Below are 26965 nucleotides of genomic sequence, written 5' to 3' on the forward strand. Positions count from 1 at the left end.
CAAGTGGAAGAAATCAGTTAGAAATGTACACTCTTACATTTATTAAACCTCAGTTGACTGATGCAAGCACTGCAGATGTCTGTGCGACTTAACTTGGAATAATCCTGGGCATAGTACTACGCTTCGCTCACGGAATAATAACTGTGCTTGTGGTGGTCCTAAGAGGATGGGATCACCACCGAATCGTTTAAGATGATGTGCTTTTTGTTTTCAAGGCATCTGCTTGGTTCTCTCCCTAGGTTAGGGGGGATCCTAAAATCATCACCTCACTGCTTGCTAATTTATCATTTTCACTTTTGTGAAATGACTATATGCATTTTAGCATATGAAGACAGATACTTATTTTATCATAACTTGCACTATGCAAGATGCTGTTTGCAGTTATTGCTCAGAGCAGACAAGCACACAGTGCTAACAGCTACTTGCGTAGCTACGTTTAGTGCTACTACACAAACTACGTCCAGGGTTAACTTGGAACTGAATCCTAGTTTGTGCAGTAGGAAATAGCGATTTGTGTATTTATAGTGGTACGAGGTCCCAGAATATATTAAAGTCATTATTTCAAAATAGTATTACACGCAGTATAAGCTAGGCTGTTCAGGGAAAGTTCTTTCTGCAAAAGGTGAGCCCAGGGAGAGACAGGGAAGTGGGCACCAGGTTGGCAGTCAGATGCAGAGCCTGATCTTCCATACCCTTGGGGCCTCAGCATAATGGCCCAGAGGAAAGGAGCGAGATCCATGGATAGTCGAAGAGATGGCCCAGAAGAGGATGCTACCATTAGTGTATTGGGGAAGGGGTGTGAGTGACCCCTGCACCCCAATTATGGGTGTCTTAGTACGAAAAACAATAGTAGAGGTCCATTTTCCTTGCTGGTATTGTGTACCAGCTTACCTGTTTTTGTTTTCTACACAAAAGGGAAGAAAGTCTGCTTTAGGCCCCAGACATAGGAGTGAAGGACCAGTAGAGTGGGCAGAGCAGACAGCCTGCTTTACAGGGCTGTTGGTATCATTGCTGCAGGTGCAGTGCCACCAGGGCCTAGCGGCATGAGGGACCCTCTGAACCCCAATCCTTGATTTCATTAAGGCCCAACGAACACTTAATGTGCAAGTTTTGCTTAGGCTATAACAACGATGCCCCGAGAAATGGTAAAATTGAAGCAGAGGAGACACCTTATTTTGGGTCTCGGAGAGGAGTATGTGGCAAGATGGTAGGCTGTGTTTTTCACAAACTGCATAGAAAGCCTGCTTTGCATGGCAGAAGCTATCATTGGGGACACAGGCGCAGCAGCACTAGGTCCAAGGAGTCTTAAGGAATCACTGTTTTGCAATTATGACTCTTATACAAAGGGGCTTTGGGGCATATTTTCTTTTCTAGCATTAATGTTAACGGCAGCTTTGATGCAAAAAAGAGCTCATTTTTTTCTGAAAGTGACCAAACCTGTTCCAGGATTGGCGTGATGGTCAGGAATGATGTGGAAGGGAAGAAAGGCACTGAGAAGATAGCCTGCTACTCGGGACAGCAATTATCGTTAATGCCGTAGGGTTCCGTTTCTTGAGGTAAAGAGTGCAACTGGCTCGTAACACCTTAGTTATGGAGAGCAGTATTTTTGGGCCAGTTACTGTTTGATGCATTTGCTAGTTTATAAATCTCTCATTTAGGGTGGATTATGAGCTGCAGAAAAAGTGCCTCTAAAATGATCTCATAAGGCCACTCCCCCTTCTCTCAGCCATGCTCTAACCACTCCCCCAATCATTGCCCTAAAGTTTTGGCGGGGGTCCAACATCACAATGTTTTGCTTATGGGGCTCAGAGCAAAACATTTTGAAAACCTCTGTGGTAGCAGGTACTTGTAACCTGCTCGTACACAACCTCTTGACGCTGTTGGACAAACAAACTAGTAACCCCTGCTGTTAAAGAAGTTTGAATAAAAAGCCAGGTTTTCAAGTATTTACTAAACTATAGAAGGCAGATTGCGAGGATAGAGGTCACTAGTTCCAGATTTTTGCAGCATCAGTGGGCTCCTTTTGCTCTGAGGCCAGCGAGAAGAAATGGGTTGCCAGAATGCAGGCTTCTTTTGGGATTGTGCCATGCAAATTTGGCTGGAAGAAACATTGTAGAAGTTTATAACTGTCCTTGTGCAAAATCGCCATGAATCTGAAAGTAATTCTGTCACAGGTAGCCAGTGAATCGATCTTAAGATGGGTATAATATAGTCCAGATTGGTGCAGTTGGCTAGAACTGCCGTCTTGCACAAGTTGAAGATGTTGAATCCGTTTCAGAAGGAGCCAAGTAGACTGAACTACCACACTCCAGGCTTGACTTGTTCAGTGCATAAAACCACCACATTTAAAAGCCAGCTACCAGAAAAGGGAGACCCTTCTTTTGAACTTTGAACTGAAGAAAGCAGCTATTTGCTACCTTGAATTTTTATTGTCCATGAAAAGTCAAGGTGAACCCCTAAATTTCTTGTGGGATTAACTGGGGCATGCTAAGGGCTCAGTGATGCGGGCAAAGTTTTGTTCCAGTGATCAGTACTGAGGGGTGTAAACAGGACCTCAGTTTTTTAGGGCTTCCACCGTTGAGGGATTGCCAGGCAGCTGTTTAGGCTGTCGTGGTCAGCGTTCAGTGTATTAATTTAACAGTCTAATATAGCACTGAAAAGCATGATTATTTTGTTTACAAAAAAATAACTTCATTGGTATTTCAAGGTTTTTTTTTTAATAAACATTTTTATTCAGTTTACAGAAGGAATGCACCAGCCAAATCACACCATATTTCAATGATCGAGAATTAGTCACAGAATCCCACCACCTAGCATACAGACATTAATGAAGCAAAGATACGATGGAACCAATCAAGCCCCTCGTGATTTAGACCTCCCCCCCCCCCCCCCCATCACTTCCCCCAAACTCTACGGTATCTCTTGGGGCAACCACGTGCAGCGTACATAACTTTCTCCTGTGTGGCGCACCAGTCCACCCCACACTGCCAACGCCCCACGGTAGGGGGATCAGGACACTTCCATGAGGCTGCAATGTCCCTTTTGGCTACCACAATGGTCGTATTGAAAAACAGTTTTTCATTTCGCGACCCATCCAACCCATCAGTGGTGCCCAGAATCGTGTGCTTAGGGTCATGTGGAACCCCTCACCCCAGAACCTCAGAGTTCATCCTCGATGCCCTTCCAGAATCCCGCCAGGAGGGGACCGGCCCACACCATGTGTAGGAAGTCAGCCGGATCTTGGCCACACCTGGTACAGGCTGAGGACGGACTAAGTCCCACGCGATGAAGACGTACAGGGGTAAGATATGCGGCATGTAGATAGTAGAGTTGCACTAAGCGCAGCCTAGCAGAGGCGGTGACCGTTCTAGGGGCCATAAGGGCATCTCGCCAGTCCTCTTCTTCCAGGGGGCCCACCCAGTCCTCCCATTGTGTGCATAAACCCACATTGGTCGGGGTGGACCAGCGTAGACAGATGGGGCTTGAGTCGCAGGGCAAGGAGGGTGGCGAAAAGTTTGACCTCAGTGTTGATGAGGGAGATGGGGCGGTAGTCTGCACACTGCGGCGAAGTGGGCTGGGATTTCGGAAGGACCACAATGGTGGCTATGTCCGTTTCTTGAGGAAACAAACCCTTCTCCACGGCTTGGCGAAACATCGCTTCTAGATGAGGGATGAGAACATCCCGGAAGTGAGCGTAATATTCCTGAGGAAGGCCGTCGGGGCCCGGAGTTTTGCCAGAAGAAACGAGAGCGATTGCGTCTCCAATTTCCTCACGGAAATGGGACGGTCCAGGTCGGCTTGGACGGCGGAATCTATCCGCGGGAGGCGGCCACCCTCTCCATCCATCAGGTCTGTAAGGGATAGGGTCGGGGCCCGGGCCTCATATAGCCTGCGGTAGTAGGCAGCAAAGGCCTGCGCCATTTCCAATGGGGCACGGCACTGTGACCCATCCGGTGCCACTATCTCGGGGATTATACGGTTCGCCCTTGGGTACGTAGCCAGGCGGTGAAGGTGTGCGTCATTCTTGTCGCCCCAGCCATATACCCTGGCCACGGAGGAGCGCTAGCGCCAGCTGTTTGATCTCCAACCGGAGCCAGGTCAGAAGTCTTGTATCGGAAGCGTCTGGGGACCGGGCCACGGCACGTTCGAGGCGCAGGGCCTGCACCTCTCGCAAGGTAATCTGTTCCAATTGGGTTTGTCGCTTGAGTTGGCCCTTAGCGACTCCCCTAATCGTGGCCTTACTTGCCTCCCACAGGGTGCCCGGGGAGGACAGAGCCCTTGTTGGAGAGAAAGTACTGTTTGAGCTCCACCCCCACCACCTTTCTAAATTCTTTGTCATGAAGAAACCAGGCATTTAACCTCCATGTTTGTCGGACAGAGGAGGGAGGGGGCCCACACGGATCAGCACTGGCGAGTGATCAGAGATACCTCGCAGAAGAAGCGAGATGTCCTCAATCAGAAGACAGTCTGTCGACGGAACGAAAATGGCATCAATGCATGCCTGTGTATGCTGTGCCACTGAGGTGTATGAATTGTCTAGCGTGGGGATGCCACAGTCGCCAGGTGTCACACAAACCTAGTGAGGCAGACCAAGAACGCAGCTGCTTGGCCTGCGCAATTCTACCTGGGGATGGCGGGCCTGTCGTGTCGAGGTCTGGTGACGAGGCCGCGTTAAAGTCGCCCCCAAGAAATGTTGGGCCGGGGGGCAGTGACGCCAGGAGCTCAACAGACTTACTTAAAGTCGTCGTCGGCATCGAGGGGGGAGAATAAAGGGACACCAGGTTGAGCGGGTTGCCATTTATTGTGCCACTGATGGACACGAAAGTGCCCTGAGCGTCAAGAGTCGTTTGGACAGTCACCAGAGGAAGGGAGCATCTTACTAGGATTGCCACCCCCTGGGAACCCCTGGTAAACCCAGAGTGCCACACTCCGTCATAGCCGTAACGCGTTAGGAAGGGGCAGTGATTACCCAGCAGGTGGGTTTCTTGTAGAAGTAAAATGTCCACCCCTGAGCGCTGCGCGTACTTGAGGACAGCCATGCATTTAAGGTGGTCCAGGAGGCCATTAACGTTCCAAGACCTGATACGCAGGGGGGTATTTATTAATGGCCTGTCAAACATGGTACTTGGGTTGCCAGTGGAACTACAAGCCTGAAGGGGGAGATCCAGTCTGTCTTTTGCGTCGGGTGAATGTCAAGGTGCTGCATGAATGCTGGTGTGTTCGAACTAAGAAACATAAAGAAACACAAAACTGGAAAGAGAACTCGCACCCCCTCACCCTACACTTCAGGAACAGAAGCATCTGTCGCCCAAACAACAAACCAGAGAGTGAACAGCCAAACTAAAACGCTTGGTAATGGGAAAGCTTGGCGGACCCCTCCTCATTTCAGGATGCGCTTTAAACGAACCATCAGATAAGAAAGGAATAAGGTTGGACTAGATATGCCCTCCGGCTGCGGAGCCAGGCCCGGCAGGCAGAGACGAGTTCAAGCAGGATCTTTCAGAAGCATTGGGCTACATGAGAGGTCTGTGTCCGGGGAACCTGTAAGGAAGGACGGGGCGAAGCGCCCCAGGAGCCAAATGGTCAGATGACTCAGAGCGTCTCCCAGGTGATGGTTCATCAGAGAGTAGTGTCAGTTGAAGGGGGCGGCCGGGTGGAGAGTCTGAACGTGTCTGTCTCCGTCCACGGCACCTGCGGGAGTGGTTACGTTTGAGCTGGAGAGCGGGAGGTGGGAGGCGAGCCAGACCACCCCCGGCCCCTTCTTGCCACGGGGCTCGATCATCCGTGTGCAACGAGCGTTCCTCCGTCGCCCAGGTCCAGGCCTCAGCTGGACTCTCGAAGAACAAGGTCTTATTGGCGAACACCACTCGCAGGCGTGCCGCGAAGAGAAGGCGATATTGAGCGCCCTCAGCTTTTGTTTCACATCATCAAAGGAGCGGCGCTGGCCTTGAACCTCACAGGTATAATCCGGGAAAATCATGATGGTGCGATTTTCGTACAAGAGCCTTTGCTGTTTGCTGGCTTCCGACAGGATGGCGTCCCGGTCTTTGAAGTTAAGGACCCGCATTATGATAGGTCGGGGGGCCCCACCTGGGGGAGGCTTAGGAGCCAGGGACCGATGGGCCTGCTCAATCACGAACCAGGGAGAGAGCTAACCCTCAGGGACCCATGATCTGAGCCATTTCTCCAGAAATTCCGCCGTGCGGCCCTGCTCCGCCCCCCTCCAGGAAACCCACCAGGCAAAGGTTATTGCGCCGGGACCTATTCTCTGTGTCTTCTGCGCGGCGGTGCAGCTCCTGAGCGTGAGATTGAAGGAAGGCCACCTGCCCCTTGATTTGCTGGACGTCGTCTTCAACGGTGGAGATACGGGATTCGGTTTCCTTGATCCGGGCGTTGGCGTTACGGAGGTCTTGCCAGCTAAGAGTCATGTCCACACGCACCTCCGCGATCTTCCCCTCCACCGAGGTTTGCGAAGAATGGATGGCTTGCACGATGGTAGATAACTCTGCTGAGGGCGGCGGCTCCTGTTCCGCGGCCCCCCCAGGAGCGCCCGCCTCCAAGGTAGTGAAACGGTCCGTTTTGGTTTGGGTGGCAGGAGCCTTCGATGACCTGTCCGTCCTGCCCATGGTAGCACCGCTAAGAGCCGTAGCGCCCGGGCCCCCTGCTGATGAGTCCCCCAGTGGGCAACCCACGAACCTCTGTGGGTGGCTCGAAGTCAAGCAGGTTGAACAATCAGTGCTGATGCACCGTAAGGACCAGATCGCCGCTGCATGTATGCGGCCGACTCTGCTGTCCCGGACAAAGTGGGACCCTGAGGGGGGAGAGGGTGGATGGTGAGATGACTGGAGGCCAGGCCCCAGTACTGCCGGCAAGGCCCTGATGGCCGGAGTCCCAGATCTTTTAACCCAGTCACCAAGTCGCCCCGCCTCTATAGCCAAGAATCCTTGGTGGGACTGCGTGGGGGGGAGGCCCCCACCGCTCAGCGCCTCAATTGTGAACCAATGAGCCCTCACAAACAGCTGCCGTCCGGGGCAAGCGGCCGAAAGCCCCAGCAGGAGGTCCGCAAGTGTTAATGTGTCCTGGGGGGCCGAAGGGAGAGAAAGAAATCGGGGTGTAGCAGTAGGGCAGGGAGGGCCCCCTTCACGCCAACGCAGGCTCGAGGGCGAGAACAGCCCAGCCGTGTGGACCAGGGCGGCCGAGGATCCACCGCAGGCTCCCCGCCGCTCGGTTCTGCGGCCGATATGGGGTCCCGGGCCAGCCCGCACCCATGGGTGCGAAGTCAGGGTCCTGTCCACACAAATTCCAGCAGCGTACCCTCTGGGAGGGAGAGTCAGTCGAGCCGGGCAACGAGGGGGACCACACAGGGCCGCCCCCCCAACGGTGGCTGCCTGCGCGCGCGGTGCCCCCCCAATCAACCGTCCCCGGACCACACTGCCTCTAGGACCCAGCCGCTTCAGTGCGGGACTCACCCAGATCTTCAGGCGCCAGCAGCTCCTCTCCTCGCCCCAAGGCCTGCAACCGATCACTGCAGCTCCCGCCGCCCGATATGGCGGCCGCACCCCCAGTCAGCCCACAAGTGAGTGCAAGCGCGGGCAGGCCCGTGGGCATCAGGCGTCACTCCCGCCACTACCCGTCACAGCATAGCCTCGGGCCCCCAGAGAGCATGCTGGAGCGCCCCTGAAGGCGGCAGTGTCCTTTTCCCTCTCCCGGGGTCTTCCTGCGCCGCCGGAGGTCACAGACCGCCGCCATTTTGTTCTTGACAGTCGGCGGGCTGGCCCACCGCTTCAGAGGTCCCGCTGCAGGTCTCCACACTCCCGGACACTCCGCCAGATCACCAAGCCAGGTAAGGAGGGGGAAACAGGTTCCGATGGTTCGTTGTGAGCTAGAATTACGGGCGGATGGTGGAGGGGTCCCGGAGCACTCTTAGAGTGCGTCCATCATCTTGGCTCGGTTAGCCACGCCCCCGCATTTCGAGGTTTTTAACAGTGTAATAGATATTATTGCCCATTATCAATAGGTTCCAGATCAGAGCTGCTAATCTTGTACATAAATAAATATAACTTATTTGACTTTGAGCTGAACTGTGCAAACAGAGAAACACACGTTTGTGGCAGTGGGAAGGTTCTCTTTTAAAAAGTGTCTAGTTCGCCAAAACCAAATGGGTAGAAACAGATATTGCAAGTCTAGTAAAGACAAACGTGGATGAAACCGGGGAATGTGGAAGGGGGGGTCTAGGGTAATTCTGGGGTGAAGTCAGGTAGTGCTGATAAGCCACTAGGCCAAAACTGTGCCAAGGGGTTTCCGCACTGAAAGGTATGATGGCGTTTTTCACAGAACCATAATGATGTCCTAGTAATACAGAGAACACAAGTAATATGGTCAATACAACAAATGAAATGGAACTAGATGCATCAGAATGCCATAATAGCCTAGCGGGGGGGTGGGGGGGGGGGAGGGGAGGTGTGTATTTGCAGGTTGAGTAGCAGTGGGGAGATTGTAGTACTCTGGGAAACACCTCACTTTGCAAACTACAGGCTAAGCAAGACTGCATGAACTGTTGGTAAGAAAGGATAGAATCCATTTTAATACTTGATCTGAAATGCTTATATGCTTACCTCATTGAAATCACTACATACATTCATTCACAAAGCATTATTGCTTGATTTCCGAACACCCAGGCAGATGCTAAAATGGGTCAGGAAACCCTGAGAAATCAGTTTAAACAGAGTATATTGGCAGGGCCAGGGCGCTGGACGTGAATTTGTGTACCTCTGCTCCTACCTTTATAAGCAGGGGTTTACAGCAACTACCCGGTACCCAACAGTGGCCAGTAAGCTGACCCACAAGAAGCTCCACTGGTGAAGTGCGGCCCCACATAAGGGTACTCACTCGAATATTCAAAGTTCTGAAGGAGAAGAGTCTGGAGTGGGCACAGCCAAGTTGAGTAGTATGGCGCGTTACGAGACAGACGTTTTCCTTTTTGTCAATAGAGCTCACAGCAGTCGGGACAAGTGTCCCTACGGCGGGCATAGAGAAGGCCGGCAATTTGTGGATTGTGGCTGGATGTGCAGCCTTTTGGGACGGCCGAGGTCAGACGGCGGCACAACTTGTGCAGGCTAAGGACTGACGCGAGGGGATATAATCTACTCCGTGCCGGCAAACGTGAGCACAGGATGGTAGTGGTGGCCCTCCCTTTTCTCTGGGTGGAGTAGGGGCTGTGATCCGAGCCACGTTGTTCTCAGCAGGTGATGGTGGCCCCTGGAGGAGCTCCAAGGGATAAATAAGCACTATTAGAGGGCTGGCAGCCTGTATCACAGTCATCTAGGCCAGTTGGTGGAAAAAAGTGACCACCCTGGTGGTGAACATATGCCACTTAAACATGGCAAGGTTAGAGACCCAACCTCTGGATTATATAGAAGATGCGGCCTGTATATTTCATTATGGGAGTGGATAGGAGAACTGGATCCTAAGCCTTTGTGTGTCTAGGGCACCCTTGTACATAGGAGCATCTAGCCAGTGGCCCCAAGCCTTTGGCCCTAAAACACTTAAACAGTGAAAAATGTGACCGGCACGCTACTACCACGGACGGACCGTACCGTGGATAGGGTCAAAGACTGATTGGCTGTCCATAAGGGCTGTATGTAGACTGCCAAAATGGGATATAAACTATAGAAAGCTAAAAAACCTCCTGAAAACGTTAAATACTACAGCGAAGGGAGAGTAAACGCCTAGATGTTAAGGTGCAGATTAAACTAACCTTGAGAAACTACAGACCAAGAGCACATCTCAACCCCAGCTGAGATATATCACATAGGGTGCCGCTAGTCCTCGTTGGGGAATCTGATCACTAGGTCTCCAACATGCCAGCCAACGGATCAGAGGGACGCCTCTCATAAAGACATGCTCACCCCAAAAGGAGGAAAAGTAGATAAGTCAGAAAAAGCCTTGACCTCAGACAAACATTCCCCAAAGAGACGCAACAGTCTTGACATGACCCCAGTGATATTTCAGGATTAACTCCAACAATTTTTACAAGAAATGAAGGAGAAATATGGACAATTCAAAGTGAGGAAAAAGTACTTAAGAGATTCAGTAGGATGTCTAAGAACTCTGCAGAAGAGTCAATGTTTTAGAAATCATAGTGGATGATTGTTAAAACGAAGTACATCAGTAGGGGTTTCATTATGTTACCTTGGAGAAACAGTATGAGGACGTCATTGAAGCAGAAAGACACTGAAAACCCGTCATGTTGGAACATACAGATAAGGAGCCTTTCTAAAGAGGGAGAGGATAACCACACCCAAGCCTTTGTACAACACACACTGCACCACAAACGAGATGGACCAGACCCCCCCCACCCCCAATACAAACAGTGCAACCCCCACACGGTGTGTGCAACAGGGGCTTGTAGAAGAGCACCACCCGACATCGTAGCTCGAATTCATCTCTATGGCAAAAGGAAGAAATTATGAAAATAATGAGATTGCAACCTTGTTTAGTACAATGGATAGAAGCTACAGTTCTCGAACTGCTCGTGGCCATCACCCTAAAGCGATGTGAGATCTGAAAAAAACACGAAACACGTTAGTTAGATTCCTCACCTTAGAATATCCCCAGGCGTCAGGCTGGATCCGGAAAGATTTTTGTAGCAATACCCCTTGCGCGTCGCTAGGCGTCGTCTGCGGCTCCGCGTCCGTCGTTGGCGTCGTGCGCCATAATGACGTCGTCGGAGTACTTAGATGCCGCCCTCGCGCGCTGACGTCAGTTCTTCTTCTTTTTTCCACGCCAGACAGCGCCGATCCGGATAGAGCTTACCCCTTAGTCAATTTTTGACTAAACTTTTTGACTCTTTTTGGTCTTCTGTCGACTCGACTCTGGTGCCGGTAGGATGCCTGGGTTTAAAGCCTGTGACTCCTGTCATCGACTGATGTCGGTGACGGACCACCATTGCCGGTGCCTTTACTGCCTGGGGGCCGACCACGACGCGGAGTCGTGCCCCGATTGTCAGGCCTTGACCTCGAAGGCTAGGCGGGAGCGGTCCCGTAAGCTTCTCGAGCTTCGGCACTCGGCTCCGCGCCGCTCACGGTCCCGGAGGAGGTCCAAGGACCGGTCGCGGAGCCGCAGTCACCAACATCGCTCGTCGGGCTCTAAGTCTTCGAGAAAGTCGAAGCGATCAAAGAAGTCCAAGAGGCGAAACCGCTCTTCGGACTCCCCTCGCCGATCGCGCGACTCGGCCGAGGGTCAGGGTGGTCCCACCCCCGTGGCTCCATCGGAGCTGCAGGAGCCGCGTCCGTCTCCATACCCGCCGGTCCCTGGGACTGACGCAACTCCGGCGGAGGTCAGTGCCTTCCTCTCGGCCATGAGGGGCCTGGCTCCGCCGTCGACGCTTGCCGGCGCGCCTTCGTGCCCCGCGGGCTCGACTGGGCGACCTCGCGTGCCGGCGGCTCCGGCCCCGGCGGCGTCAACGACTTCGGTCCCGACGCCGCAGGTCCCCGAGGGATCCAGGCCTGTATCTCTGTCGGCGCTGGTCGACCTCACGACGCCTCCTGCGCCGACACCGGTTCCACCTCCGGCGCCGTCTCCGGATGACGCCGTTCCCTGGTTTAGCCCCGGCGCCGCCCGGTGCCGCACCCGACGCCGATGGATGAGCGTTTCATCTACCATCCGGCTCCGATCATTCCTCCTGTTTATCAGGAATCGGATGACGGGGGCGACTGGGAGGGGTCTGAGGACCCTATGGCCATCCAGGGCCAACTTTCTCAGGACTGGGCAGACGAACTGGGGGATGCCAGTGGTCTGGATACTTCACCGGACGCTAGTTTCATCTCTCCGACTGTGGCTTTGGAGGAAGGTGCAGCTTCTTCAGTGGTGCTGCGCAAGGCGGCCGAAGCCCTGGGGCTCGAGTTGCCTGCTGTGGCCGTGAGGACTAATATCCTCACAGAGGTGCTTCAACCGTCAGCAAGCTCCACAGAGCCTCTGCTGCAGTTCAATGAGGCCCTCATCGACGTTCTGCAGGGCACTTGGTCCAAGCCCTCCACAGTTCCTCCTGTGGATCAGAACGTGGCCCGGCGCCACCGCCCTGCTCCGGGCGACCCCAGTTTCCTGTCCCAACACCCCACCCCGAGAGCCTGGTTATCCAGGCCTCCACTTCCAATCCTCCTTCCCGTCCGCTCCTCCGGATCGGGAATCCAAGAGGCTGGAACAGTTCGGAAAGAAACTGTTCTCTTCCCTGAGTTTGCGCCTGCGGTCTTTGAACACCGCTTGCCTCTTGGACCGTTTCTCCCACTCTCTGTGGGATGCGGTGGAGGACGTGCTGCCCCTTTGTGCGGAGGAGGCCCGGACACGTCTCTCCCAGGCACTTGCTGACGGGCGAGATGCAGTGCGACATGCCCTACGGTGTGGACTTGACACCACGGACTCGCTGGGTAGGGCGATTTCCACCATGGTGGTGCTCCGGCGCCACGCCTGGCTGAGGTCCACGTCTTTTTCGGGGGATGTCCAGAGTACCCTCATGGATATGCCCTTTGATGGCGCTCGCCTTTTTGGTGAGAAGGCGGATAGGGCGCTGGTTCGTTTTAAGGACTCCCGGGCTACGGCCACGTCCTTGGGTCTTTCGGCCCCACGGGCGCAAACTTCCGCCTTTCGCCCCTTTCGTGGCCAAGGAAGGGACGCCTCCTCACGTCCGCCTAGCCACCGGCCGCAGAACCAACCTGCACGCGGTCGCGGACGTGGGTTCCGCCGTGGCGGTACTAGAGGACAACGCGGTCGGTCCACATCCACCCCTGCAGCATCCGCCTCAAAGCCCTCCTAGTCCGAGCTTTCAGGCCCATTCCATGTCAGTGGGCGGCAGAGTTCGCCATGACCTGCTCCACTGGTGCTCCATCACTTCGGACAGGTGGGTGCTGCAAATCGTCCGAAGGTTCTACTCCCTCCCCTTCGAGACGACCCCTCCAGCCATGCCACCGCAGTGCCACCGTATATCGGAGGATCACTTGAATCTTCTGCGGGAGGAAGTTACGGCCCTCTTGGCCAAAGAGGCCGTCGAGTGCGTTCCTGGTCCAGAAGTAGGCCGTGGTTGCTATTCCCACTACTTTCTGGTTCCCAAGAAGGGCAAAGGGGGCCTACGCCCTATCTTGGACCTCAGGAGCGTCAACACCTTCCTCCGGAAGGAACGGTTCAAGATGCTAACTTTAGCTCCGGTTCTAGCTGCCCTCGACCCTGGAGACTGGATGGTAGCGTTGGACTTGCGGGACGCCTATTTTCACATCCACGTTCTGCCGGCCCACTGGCGTTACCTGCGGTTCACGGTGGGTCAGGAGCACTTTCAGTTCACCGTGCTCCCCTTCGGCCTCACCAGTGCCCCTCGGGTGTTCACGAAAGTGATGGCGGTGGTCGCAGCTCATCTGCGCAGATCGGGGGTTCCAGTCTTCCCCTATCTCGACGACTAGCTGTTGAAGGCGGGCTCGCCCCAGCAAGTAGTCTCCCACCTCCAGATAACGGCCGACCTCCTGCACTCGCTGGGGTTCTCCATCAATGTGCCGAAGTCGCACCTGAGACCCTCCCAGAAGCTCCTCTTCATCGGAGCGTTTCTCGATTCGGCGCACTTCCTGGCTTATCCTCCGGAACAGCGGGTCCGGGATATTCAGGCTCTGATTCCCATCTTTCGGCCACTATCCTGGGTTTCGGTCAGGTTGGTGCTGCGGCTTCTGGGGCTGATGGCCTCCTGCATCCTGTTGGTGCATTTCAGGCAGGTGGCGAATGCGGGCTCTGCAGTGGTACCTGAAGTTTCAGTGGGCCCAGCATCGAAGCAACCTGTCCGACCATGTCTTGATCTCGGAGGGCACTGCGAACCAGTTGCAGTGGTGGCTCACGGACCGCGATTGGGTCAGTGGCAGATGCCTCTCCCTACCCCAACCGGAGCACGTAGTAGTGACTGACGCGTCCCTCCTGGGATGGGGGGGCATATGGGAGAGGCGGAGATCAGAGGACTCTGGTCTCCGGCGGAGGCTCAACTCCATATCAACCTTTTGGAGCTGAGAGCGATCCGGCTTGCACTGAAAACCTTCCTTCCCTCTGTCCGGGGAAGTGTCGTGCAGGTGTTCATGGACAACACCACCGCCATGTGGTATTGCAACAAACAGGGCGGGGTGGGGTCGTGGACCCTTTGCGCCTCTGGACATGGCTGGAACACCAGGGCATCACCCTGGTGGTTCAACATCTGGCGGGCTCTCTGAACGCCAGAGCAGACGAACTCAGCCGCCGGTGCATGATGGATCACGAATGGCGTCTGAACTCGGACGTGGCGCAAGGTCTCTTTCTGCAGTTGGGACTGCCTTGGTTAGATCTATTCGCCACCGCAGAGAACGCGCAATGTCAGCAGTTCTGTGCGTTGGAATTTCCAAGACAGCACTCGCTCGGAGACGCTTTTCGTCGCGAGTGGAGTTGCGGTCTGTTGTACGCCTTTCCGCCTATACCACTTCTGCCCAGAGTGCTAAAGAAGAACAGGCGCGACCGGGCCCAAGTTATCTTAGTGGCTCCGGATTGGGCACAAAGATTCTGGTATCCTGAGCTACTCAGTATGTCAATCGATCCCCCGATACGACTGCCTGTTCAGGAGGACCTTCTGTCGCAGCAGCAGAAGGGGACGGTCCTCCACCCGAACCTGTCCAGCCTCCACCTCCATGCGTGGAGATTGAGCGGTGGCAGTTGATGGCATTTGACTTGCCTCCTGAAGTCTGTGATGTCATTCTGGCAGCCAGGCGTCCCTCCACAAAGACGGTATACGCCTGCCAGGGGAAAAAATTTGTGGCATGGTGCACAGCAAAGGCTGTGGATCCCCTTTCCGCCCCTCTTTCTGAGGTTCTCATCTTTCTTCTTTCTTTGGCCCAGCAGGGCTCTGCTTTGGGCACCTTGAAAGGTTATCTTGCTGCAATCTCTGCCTTCTTACGGCTTTCTGATCAGCCTTCTCTTTTCAAGTCCCCGGTTTCACGTTTTCTCAAAGGCATTACTCACATGTTCCGTCCACACCCTTCGTAATGCCTCAGTGGGACTTGAATCTTGTTCTGACCTTTCTGATGTGCGCTCCTTTTGAGCCTCTTCACAATTGTCCCATTCGTCTTCTGACCCTGAAAACTTCTTTCCTGGTAGCTATCACCTTGGCTAGACGGGTGAGTGAGCTCCAGGCTCTCATCTAAGCCTCCCTTTCTTTCTTTTCATCCAAACAAGGTTGTCCTCCGGACTCGTCCTTCTTTTCTACCAAAAGTGGTGACCCCCTTTCACATCGGCAATCTGTCACGTTGCCCACCTTCTTTCCGCCTCCGCATCCTTCAAAAGAGGAAGAGAGGCTCCACCGTCTGGACCCAAAAGGTGTGCTGTCCTTTTATTTGGACCGCACCAAACAGTTCCGGGTGGACGACCGACTTTTTGTTGGATACGTAGGAGCTAAGAAGGGGAAAGCGGTACACAAACGGACCATCTCACGGTGGGTCGTGTTGTATATTAAACTTTGTTACTCCTTGGCAAAAAAGGACCCTCCTGTTGGGTTGAAGGCCCATTCCACCCGGGCCACAGCGGCTACTACTGCCCTGGGCCGGGGAGTTCCCTTGCAGGACATCTGTCAGGCGGCGACGTGGGCTTCACTGCACACGTTTGCCAAGCACTATTGCTTGGACAGCCAAGTCCGGAGAGATGGCTATTTTGGCCGTTATGTTCTCCAGGACTTTCTGGTGTGATCTTGGTTCGCAGACCCACCACCGGGGTTGGTATTGCTGGGGTATCTATTCTAAGGTGAGGAATCTAACTAACGTGTTTCTTTCAGATGAACAAGTTACTTACCTTCGGTAACGATGTATCTGTAAGAAACATTAGTTAGTTAGATTCCTCGCCGACCCACCCATCCTCCCCGTTCTGCGAACTGACATCTAGGGTTAAGGCTATCCTTTTCAGGGCCCTAGATTTTTTGGCACCAGTGTAGGTCTCTTGCATGGCTCTGCGTTCCTGGCGCGGAAAGCTATATACAAGAACTGACGTCAGCGCGCAAGGGCGGCGTCTAAGTACTCCGACGTCATTCCGGCGAACGACACCACCGACTGACGCGGAGCTGCAGACGACGCCTAGCGACGCGCAAGAGGTATTGCTACAAAAATCTTTCCGGATCCAGCCTGACGCCTGGGGATATTCTAAGGTGAGGAATGTAACTAACTAATGTTTCTTACAGATACATCGAGTACCTGTGAAAACACACCCACCATTTAAATTTGGGGGATCTAGTTCGTATCATCTTCACATGGGACAGTCAGAAACATTAAAACCGTCAAGAGGACAAGGAAATATTGGGGGTCCTGGTTACAGGTACACCAATGACTCCTAGGTCCCCATTGAGTAAAAACACCAGAATAGGAAGAACATGGACAAGTGTGGGGAGCCGTAGTAAACTAGCATCATCAATGGCAATGGAAATAGCGTGAGCCAGGAAGGATGTACTCAGTCAGAAAACTTGGGGACAAACCACAGGAATGGTCACATGGCCACTTGACCGATTAAAAACAGGTGGTAGATAATGATGATTTTGCCAAGCAAATAACAAGCTTGAAAAGGAAGCCAGGGAGGTGAAAGAGCTTGGGAGCAGAGGCTCCTCTATTAGACTATCCAACGTGATAGGAAAGAAACTTCCCAATGATGTATTATCCTAGATTTTCCATTAGGCTACTGGAGAATGTTAGCTACAGGTTTATGCTTACAGTGGATGGTGGGAGTGATCCGGCTTTAACCTGGATGGGTAGAAAGGTCTGTGGCATACTATCACATTTCATGATTCGGTTGCTGCCACACTGGACTTCACACCTAGAGAGAACCACTCATAACATTTAATTGACCACACAAGCCACTCTTAGCTTTAATGGTCAAGCCCTTAATTCTCCACAAGATATTGGCAGTATTGAATGTTCTAAGGATCTATTGAATCCGACCTATGCCTATTACAAGAAACTTACCTCTCGTCACAGAGGGACACTTGGTCCGAGGTGGCAATATCAACTTGACCCTGACCCTCCAAAGATGGCTCTCAGCAGAGACCAGAGGGAGGAAGACTTCCACACATACAGCAAAGTGACTGTTAAGAGTTGGGCTTAAGAAATAGCTGACATCACCTACTCACTGAGGAAATTGATTACACATTTTATTTTGCAGCTCAGATCTTATGCGTGTTTTTACTATTTTCTGATCTGATTCAACTTCATGCACAACTTACTGAATAGGCACCATATCAATCTTGCACTATTTACCTATATGCATTCAATTCTAACTCGCATATAAATGAGGACTGATAGATTGAGACCACACAATATTTTACTCTATGACCCTGTTATCAAACATGAGCTGTCCCGAAGCATAACAGAATATTTAAACATTAATGACATGCCAGAAGTCTCCAGAGGTATACTCTGGGAGGCAATGAAGGTTGGTGCCGGAGGACATCTCATGGCAGTGGCATCTGCTTCAAAAGCAAGACCGAAAACAACCAGAGCCATGTTATTATTCCATTTTAAAGCATTGGAACATCAACGTAAACACACTAATTCTAACAATATATATAGGTAAATCCTGGCTATGCGTGTGGAATTCACAGCTTTGGATTATGACTAAGCACAGCATGCAATGTTGTGCACATGATGTTTCTTACGTGTTAGGCAACAAAGCAGTGAAACTCTTAGCAGACCAATTAAAAGTGAAAGTCACTTCCATTAGAATACAAAGAACAAACGTGGAGGGTCATGGAGAAATAAGCAAAATGTTTAGCAACTTTTATGATTTGCTCTACAGTAAGGAGAATGGAAATGTTGGAGATCTAGAGAACTATTTAACTGACTACCCGCAACAATCCATTCTGAACGCCTTGAAGGGATAAACTAGACCACCCCACTGAAACAGCCTAAGTGATCAAACCTATATACAAATTGAAATTAAGCAAGGCTTGGCGCCCGACTGCTTCATTGGAGCATTTTCTAAAACGTTTTGCTCCTTGGTTGCACCTGTTATAGGCATGACTGACACCACAGGAGAGAGAACTGCCTATGAAAGGAGCCGCTATAGTACTCATACTAAACCCAAGGAAATATTAGGAGACTTGCGCTTCCTTATGTCCAATCTTGCTACTAAATATTGAAGCTAAATTAATTAGTATCCTGGCAACTATACTTTGTGTGCGTGGGGTGCTGGGACTGTCCTGGCCTTGCCTTGTACGTGCAGAACGACTGTAGTGATGATACCACAAAACGACTACACACATTGTAGGGAACGCACAAAGGAGGCACAAAAACTTTCTCATTCTCTCTGTAGACAACGCAAAGGTGTTTGATTGGCTGTGGATGCTTACTCCTACTGAACTTTTGGGGACTGCTTCATTAATTGGTCTTTAGCAGGCTACAACCCCTCCCCTCCCCCCCCCCCCCCCACCCCTCTGGATGTTTGTAACGGTTAACCCAATGCCATCAACATTTTCTGTTGAGAGGTTAACGAAGCAAGGGTGTTCCCTTCACTCTTACAATTTGCTTTGATGGATTTTTCTCCAGGTTTTATACTTATTTCAAACACTCCCCTTAAAGGTTCCGAAAGAACTCTTTAACCAACTACAGACAACCATAAACTGATAAATTTGGTCCAATGAAAAAACAGAATAGCAGCAAAGCCAACAAACGTTTTTACGAACTGGAGGATTAGCGATTCCACATGTACACTATTACCACATTGCTTCCCTCCTCTGGTACCTTATGTATTGGGAAACATTTTTAAAATAGTGTTGTAACTTATATCACTTAATAGCAACCATACCGACATGGCAGATTCCCTAGCTAGCCAAAGGAGGAGCTGGTGACTATTCTCATTCCCTATATTGTGATGGACTGGCAACTGAAAAGGGGCTCACATCATTCCCTTTGCCTTTTACACTTATTTGTTTTATCCCAATATTTTTTTTACCAGCTTTAGATTAACATGCATTTACAAAATGGAGAGACAACAGGTGCGTAATGGTGGGGATCCATGTTCAAAAACGAAACTTTCAGTCTTTCAAAGACATCTGACACCAATACGAACTACCGGAGGCTGGGCTGTTTGCTTACCTTCAGGTTCAACGCTGGATCCTTTATTCCACAATGTAGGAGGAGCATCTAGAACACCATTATTTGACAAATGGATTAACGAGATGCACTCTAATAAACACACAGTCTCCTCTAGCGGTAGAATGTTGATAGAATCTCAGCCCTCAATGACACTAGCTCAGAAACAGCAGGCCCGTATATATATATATATATATATATATATATATATATATATATATATATATATACGCTAAATGCTGTCAAAACAAACTTCTCTTGATCTCTTCCGCTACTGGTATAAAACACCACAGAAAATAACAATGCGATAAAAGCAAGGATGGGTTATGCAAGCGATATCCCAGGCACATTAAGGGCATTGCCCTAAACTAGAGCGATACTGGGATAGGGTGCCACAGGAGCTGGAAGAGGCGTTTAAAATATAAAATATATTAACAAGCAACTGGGTGCGATACTGCTTGGCATCCCACACCCAAGGAAGTGATCACAAGATCACTAAGAGACAAACAACTTACCGTTGCCCTAGCGTTCACCACTCAACGTCATACTAATGAAATGGAACACAAAAATTCCACCCTTGTCTGAAGACTGGATAATAAGCCATGTCACGCTCTTGCCATAGAAATATCACTTAACATACAGAACAGACATAGGACATACATCAATGATTGGACATCATTCCTCAATACAATGTCTCAAGAATACCCGGAATTATGAAGACCATGCTATATTCAGCTTATCCCGGAACACCGTTCTTCTTCACCATTTTTTTTTTAAAAACCATTTTTATTGATTTTTCCAAACAACCAAAGAAGGGGTTTCCGTTACATACCCCAGACAGGTAGCAAAACCACAGTGCAAATCAAGTTATTTATGACATAGCTGAATACCGTAGTATATCCATAGTGACTATTAAGGCATTCCATACTGTCATCACGTTAGCTATTTGCAACCAGTGAAAACTCCATCTCACCCTCCACCCTTCTTCCTCCCCCACCCTCCCCAACCCCTCAGGCATGTCATTAAAGTGCAGGCTGTAATAGGCCAATGGAACTGTTATCTCAGTGGGGCGACTAACTTGTATTGGAAGCTGCTGCCCCTGGGTGTCCCCTGACGTGTTTGGTGAGCACCACTACTAAGCGCGAGACCTCTGATCTATGTGATCCTAGAGCTACTTATTTGCTAGCCCATAGCTGCCCCAGGGTCGGCTACAGGTGCATCATCATCTTCCATGTTGGAAGATTTAAGCACCACTACGAGCGCTTCTCACGCTGTCGCCCTATCTAGGGCCTTTCCATTCTCAGTTCTCTAAGCTATCTGTAACCTAACCACTCCCTCACATTCTGCCCACTTTAGGAATTCTGCCTTCCACTTTGTTATGCTAGAGCCCTGTTTTACTTTCCAATGGGAGATGATCTTCTGTTTTGCCAGGAGCAGACCAAGTCTATCAATTTGCTAGTAATTTTGTTTTTGGACGTGTGGGGAAACCAGTGCAAGATACAATGACCCATGGTTGGATCCAGGTCCCTGTCCGTGAGCTCTGATAGTGATGTCGTTATCTCCTCCCAGTAACTGTCTAGGAATGAGCAACCCCATAACATATGTTTAAAATCTGCGTTGTCTGTTGCATCTCGGGCAGGCCGCTGATTGGTCCGGGAAGTATGCGTGTAGTTTTGCTGGGGTATGGTATGCTCTGTAAAATATGGAAATGCACTAGCTGAAACCTTGCATTTCTCGTGCTCTTCCAAGCTCTCGCCACTAGCTCTCCCCACGCCTTATCCGGGATGTCTCTCCCTATATCATCTTCCCATTTGGGCTTCAGGGCAGATAGGGGGAGTAAGGATTCCAGCGTGATGCGCCGATAAAGGCACATCACTGCTTTAAAAGTGCCTGCCGCCAGCACTACGTATTAGCAGCCCGTGGAAGTTGGCAGTTCTGGGAGTCCCCTACCCCAGTGCTTCCTTATAGCCGCAGTAAGGGCCGTGTACTGTAGAAAATCACCCCCGGGTAAATCAAAGCGGGTTTGCAGGTCCATGGCGCCCTCCTCATAGAGGTCTCCTATGGTAGCCCCTGCTCTGCCCAAGCTTCCAATCTCTGCTAAGTTCCACCATGCGGCAGGGCCCCTACACATTATCAACTGTATTTCCGGTGAGTAGGGGTGTTAAATAGAGGCTCTGCGCAAATATCTGTGCCAGCATTTTCGTGCCGTGGCGAGTTCTAGGGTATGGGTCGCATTGTTAACCGGGAGCCTCAGTACAATGTGGGACAGCAACATCAGGGTTCCAAAATCCTCTCTATGCTCATTATCTCCCCTGGTTGCCTTCGCTACCCACTGCGTAAGCCATTGAAACTGTGCTGCCAAATAAAAGGTCTCGTAGTCCGGGACCACCAGGCCACCCTCTGTCCTTGGTTGCATGAGTGTGCTAAGTGCCACCCTATGTCTGCCCTTGCCCCAAAGGAAGGCCGTGACCATTGAACTGAGCTGGTTGAAATACGTTGCCGGGATCCAGACAGGCAAGGTCCCAAAGTAATATAAGAGCCGCGTGAGGGTTATCATTTTAAGAAGGGCCACTCGGCCCTCCACTGACAGCGGCAGAGATCCCCAATTCGAAGTTTGTTTTTGCCCCTCTGATGGCCTTCCCAATATTACCCTCAAGAATGTCCTCTTGCTTGTGGTAAATCTGGGTACCCAGATAGGGGAGACATGTCTTCCCAGGACACCCCATCTGTGTGTTGCTGGCCTACCCTATTCCCGCGCGCCTGGAACAGGCAGGATTTCGACCAGTTCACCTTCAGTCCTGCCATTCTGCTAAGGACGTGGAGTACGTTTTTTGCCCCCAATTGTTCCGCTCCCGTGTCAGCAAGGAACATTCAAAGGTCATCAGCATATAATGCAATATGATGAACCTGGCCATGGACATCGAGCCCCGGTATGCCCGTCCTGATCTGGCATGTGCTGGTAAGGGCTCCATCACCAGCGCGAATAATAATGGGTAAAGGGGGCAACCCTAGCGCGTGCCCCGCCCTATCCTGCAAGCGTCCGAGATTAGCCCCCCAGTTTTAATTCTTACGGTGGAGTCTGTATAAAAGAGAGCCGTCCATTCACAAAGCCCGCCCACAGACCCATTTTCCGCATCATGTGAAATAGGACAGCCCACTCAAGACTGTCGAAGGCTTTTTCTATGTCCACCGAGAATATCTTGGTGGCATCCACGTGGTAAGTGTCCGCTTCCAAGACTCGCACAAGCCTACTGACATTGATCGCTGTGTTTCTAGAAGGAAAGGATGAACCCCGGATTGGTCTGCATGTATGAGGGTGGTCATGTGAGGGAGCAAACGAGAGTCCAAGATATTACTCAGTATTTTATAATCGAGATTGAGCATGGACAAGGGGTGGAGACAGGGAGCTTGCCAATTCTCTTGGCATCATTATATAATTGTACGAGTTTGGGAGCCAAGAGGTCAATATATGCGAAGTAAAATTCTATCGGTAAGCCATCGGTACCTGGCGTTTTATTAGTGGCCATACTCTTGATAGCTGCACGCACCTCTTATTTCGATCTCTCGTCCTAGCGAGGTTGCTGTATCCTCATCTAGTACAGGTAGGTCAACCCCTTGCGGGAACCCCTGCAGTTCCTTATCCGTTGTGGACAACTGACTTCGATAGAGCTCAGTATAATATTCTAAGAATAGGTTATTGATCCCTTGTTGGCCATATCTGGCTACCCCAATCTGGTCTCTGATTTCCAATATGACTGATCCCCGCCTAGCTGGGTTTGCCAACCAGGCCAAAAGGGCCCCAGATTTATCCCTCTCCGAGTGTGCTCGAGTTATGTAATGTTTGTACTCAAAGCATCGCAGCCGCTCTACTTGCACGCTACCACCTCCCTGGCCTCTAGTAACTCCTGTTGCTTGGCTGGGTTTTCGGGTCTATCTTTTTCCAGGGCCCGCAGGCGCTCGTCATCTTTTTATATCTTGGAGGAGAGTTTTCCTAACCCCAACCATCTCAGAAATGCACCTCCCCTAAGGACCGTTTTCCAGGCGTCCCATTCCACGAGGAAGGATGTGGCTGTACCTTCATTGTCTTGGGAAATAGTTAGTGATAGCTGTACCTATTGTGGTGCGGAAAGCTTGGTCGTCTAGGGCCTCCAGGCACAGGCGCCAGGTGGGGATTTTTGGGCGCGCGTAACCAAAAGTAACTGTACCAGGACAGGGTTGCGGTCTGATAATGTCCTGATAAGGTATTCGCTGCAGCCAACCCCGTATTCGCTGCAGCCAACCCCCTTATGGACATCAGGTGAACACAGAATGGCGTCTAGTCTGACATGTAGTTCGTGGAGGGCTGAGAAGGAGTAATCTCGGGCCGTGAGGTGTTGCGCCCTTCAGGCATCAAGCCCCATTTCTGTTGCCAGTTACGGCACAAGTCTGCCAATTTGTGTGCAGGTGCATTAGGGAGTGGAGGATGAGTGGTCAACGGCAACATCAGAGGTACAATTAAAGTCGCCCCCCCAACAGCATCGGCCCCGTGAGGACGGTCGCCAGCTTCCCTGATAAAAGAGAGAAGAAGGCCGGTTGATCCGAGTTGGGCGCATAAATACTACCAAGTGTGAGGTCCCTTCTGTCCAGCCTCCCCGACACCACCACATACCTGCCCTCTGGGTCAATCAGTTGTCGTGCATTGGAATGGAACACCAGCCCTTATTGTGAGAAAGTGGCTCTGTATATACTGTTCCCAAATAGGTACAGGGTGTACAGAGTCCACAGTCCCCAGAGGTTTGGCAGAGGCTAAAGTTAGATATAACCTTACTCTCTAAAGTGGTAGCTTGGTCGAGCAGTAAGGCAGTATCAGAGGACAGTGTAAAGCATTTGTTGCACACACTCAGTCAGCAAATGGTCTCACACACTCAATAACTGAACTCTAGGCCAATGGTTTATATATAAAAAATATATGCTTGTTTTATTTTAGAACCAACAATAGGTATTAAAATATACTTTCTCAGAATGAGATGCTTTATATAAATACTTTTTCAACATGCAATTGACTTTTGTAGAAAGTTGCAAGTGGTTGCAATAGGCAACACAATGTTAAACACAATAATGCATTGAGTTCAATGGAAGTTTCAAGTTATTTGCCACAGATTACTTTTAGGATTACTTTTGGAATTCCAGGAATGGATCCTAGATTCAGTCCTGGGTCAGTACTTGGAATCAAGTGACAAAAGTCGACTTAATTACTGTGATGATTTTTAGACAATATTTTGCTATTTTAAAAGTTGACACAAAATATTTCATAGAAAACAGTCAATGATTCCCTATGGCAGAAAATTCAAGTTGCAGGTACAGTATGTTCTCGTTACTTTTGTAATCCAGTACTTGGTGCCTAGAATCAGTACTGGGACCTTTATCTAAAACAGGTAAGTAATTACGTTTTCAGAAATTATATGATTTTTAAAGAATATTTAAAGTTTGCAGAAATTGACAGAAGGAATTTCACAGAAAAAGTCAATGATTTCCTATGGGAGAAAATTGAGTTACTGGTAAGTACAGTTGTAAGTATTTTTCAGAGTCAGTGCTGGGCACCAAGATCCAGCACTGGGAGCTCACCTAATAGCAGGTGAGTATTTTCGTTTTCGTTACTTGGCTGATTTTTGGTGAATATTTTAAGTTTTGAAAAGTCCACACTTAGAAGAAATTTCAGGAAAAACCAGTCAATGTTACCCTAGGGAGAAAATGGAGTTATCGGTTTAAAGGTAAGTACTCGACTGGTAGAGTTAAGGTTCTGGGCATAGACTCGGGGTTCTCACAGAGTCAGGTAGGTACAGTTGGTTTACCCCTCAGCGGCACAGGGGCGTCTGGGTGCAGAGAGTTAGGCCCAATGTTATCCTATGAGAGGTAGGGGGGCCTTGGTTGGTGACTGCTGACTAGCAGGCCACGCGGCTGTGGGAGCTGAGCTCCTGGTCACTTACTCAGGGCAAGTGGGGAAGTAGATAGGTCTAGAGATCGCACTGCCAGGGCCACTCGGGCGGCTGGGTGCAGGGTGCTTTTGAGCCTTCGGGCGCTCAATTGATTTCAATGGTAAAGCTCCGGTTTAGAAAAAGGCTGCAAGCTCGGGGACGAAGATTCTTCAGGTGCCACCACCACTTCGAGAGGTAAGTTGGGTAGTTGGAGGATAGGTAGATACCCCGGGATTGGGCACAGGGGGCTGCGGGGTGCCTTTTGGTGTCGGGAAATCTTACCCTCTGTTGATCGCGGTTGGGGGGGGGGGTGATAGAGATCAGGGTGTGTATAATATTCCCACTACCACAGATAGAGTAATCTTACAGTTACACGCACATACATTCATCATACGCTAGGGCCCATTTCACTAACATACGCTCAAATTCTCTACCAGCAGCAATAAACCTGTGGAAAGAAAACTCCTAATCACCCTGCATCTATATCGAGGTCGATAAGACCTGGTTATTGAGACTGTCCATAAACATAATCTATACAACCTGTACGAATAATCAAAATATAATACACAATAATTGACAAGAAATAATATCCAACACCATGTTCAAGTTATATTGCTTTATCTAAAATTAGTCAAATGAAAATCAAGCAGCATAAATCATTTTTCTCATAGTTACCTATTCTAGCTAAATGTCAGAACGGGTCAGGACAAGTCTCTCGGTAAAGTCTCTCAAGACGAAGTCCCTTCAGCATCAATCCTCAAACGTAGATTCGGTACGCGGCAAAGGCAAATGACAAGTGGCAAGACCCTCTCTAGGCTAACAATTCTTATACTGAATCGAACAAAAGAAAGATACAAAGAAAAGTTGTAATGTCCGCTGGACCGCTGAGCAGAGCGAGAAGGAAAGGATGTAACATTGCAACATTCGAAAATCTCCGCTCAGGAAAAATCACAAAATAAGACTACGGAACAGGAACCAAGAATCTCAAATGTATCTGTTAGTTCTACTTCTCCTCGGCAATGAGACCAATGCTCAGAGTCTTTCTCTAAGGCTCCTTTGTTTTCCCAAGGCTGCCAAGGACGTTCCATTTCACTCGAAGATTACCCCGGCTGCTGATGTCCTCACGGAAAATTTCATAAGGCAAGCAAGGACTGTGGTCAGCTGACTTCAGGACCATATTCAGCAGGGCTCTCTTCCATCACAGTTTTCTATTTTCAACTCGAGGCCAGGCTTACAAAATCGGCCATCTTTAACTAGGCCACCATAGGCCACAATAGACCATCTTAATTAAAAGAAACAAAAACAACGTTACCACAGCATAGTGATTAAACAGTGTTAACCCCACTAATACCCTTATGTGTATGCATCTATCTAGCACTTGCAACATAGAAAAGCATTAATTCGGAAAGCGTTTTGTGCTAAAAAATAAACAGCACATAGCAACGTTTAAACATGAAAACACGCACGTTATTGTTAAACAGCACATTTATGCACCCACGTGTAACTCTCTCTTGTTAGGACAAACGGATTGATTAATATAAACACACTTGCACAAGACAAATAATTAATTGCTAGTAATTAATAAAATTAATATGACAAATAGACATGCCAGAGCTTCAAAAACCAGCGAATTTTCAAACAGAAAACTCTGCTCCAGCAATCCCCCCTTTAGTGATTTTATCACCAAATAAACCCCAAAAAAAAATTTAGTCCCATTTTAGGAGAAATCGGAAATGTCTTTTTCCCCTTACACAACATTACACACCAGTCACTCTTTCATCATCCCTTTTTGTCTCGAAGTAAACACTCTCCCTTAATTCTTCTAATTCAATTTCTTGAGGTTCTCTTTTCAACCTCTTGTTTTTCTTTTCTTTATTCAATTTCTTCCTCCCTCCC

At 50.1% G+C, this 26965-nt stretch overlaps 1 protein-coding gene across 1 annotated transcript in view; it reads left to right on the forward strand.

Annotated features, from left to right (window-relative positions):
* Positions 1 to 26965, forward strand: part of ACO2 (aconitase 2) — a 392352-nt gene that overhangs the window by 29826 nt on the left and 335561 nt on the right. The window lies entirely within an intron of this gene.

Source organism: Triturus cristatus, chromosome 4_2 (assembly GCF_964204655.1).
Source record: "Triturus cristatus chromosome 4_2, aTriCri1.1, whole genome shotgun sequence".
NCBI classification, from domain to species: Eukaryota; Metazoa; Chordata; class Amphibia; order Caudata; family Salamandridae; genus Triturus; species Triturus cristatus.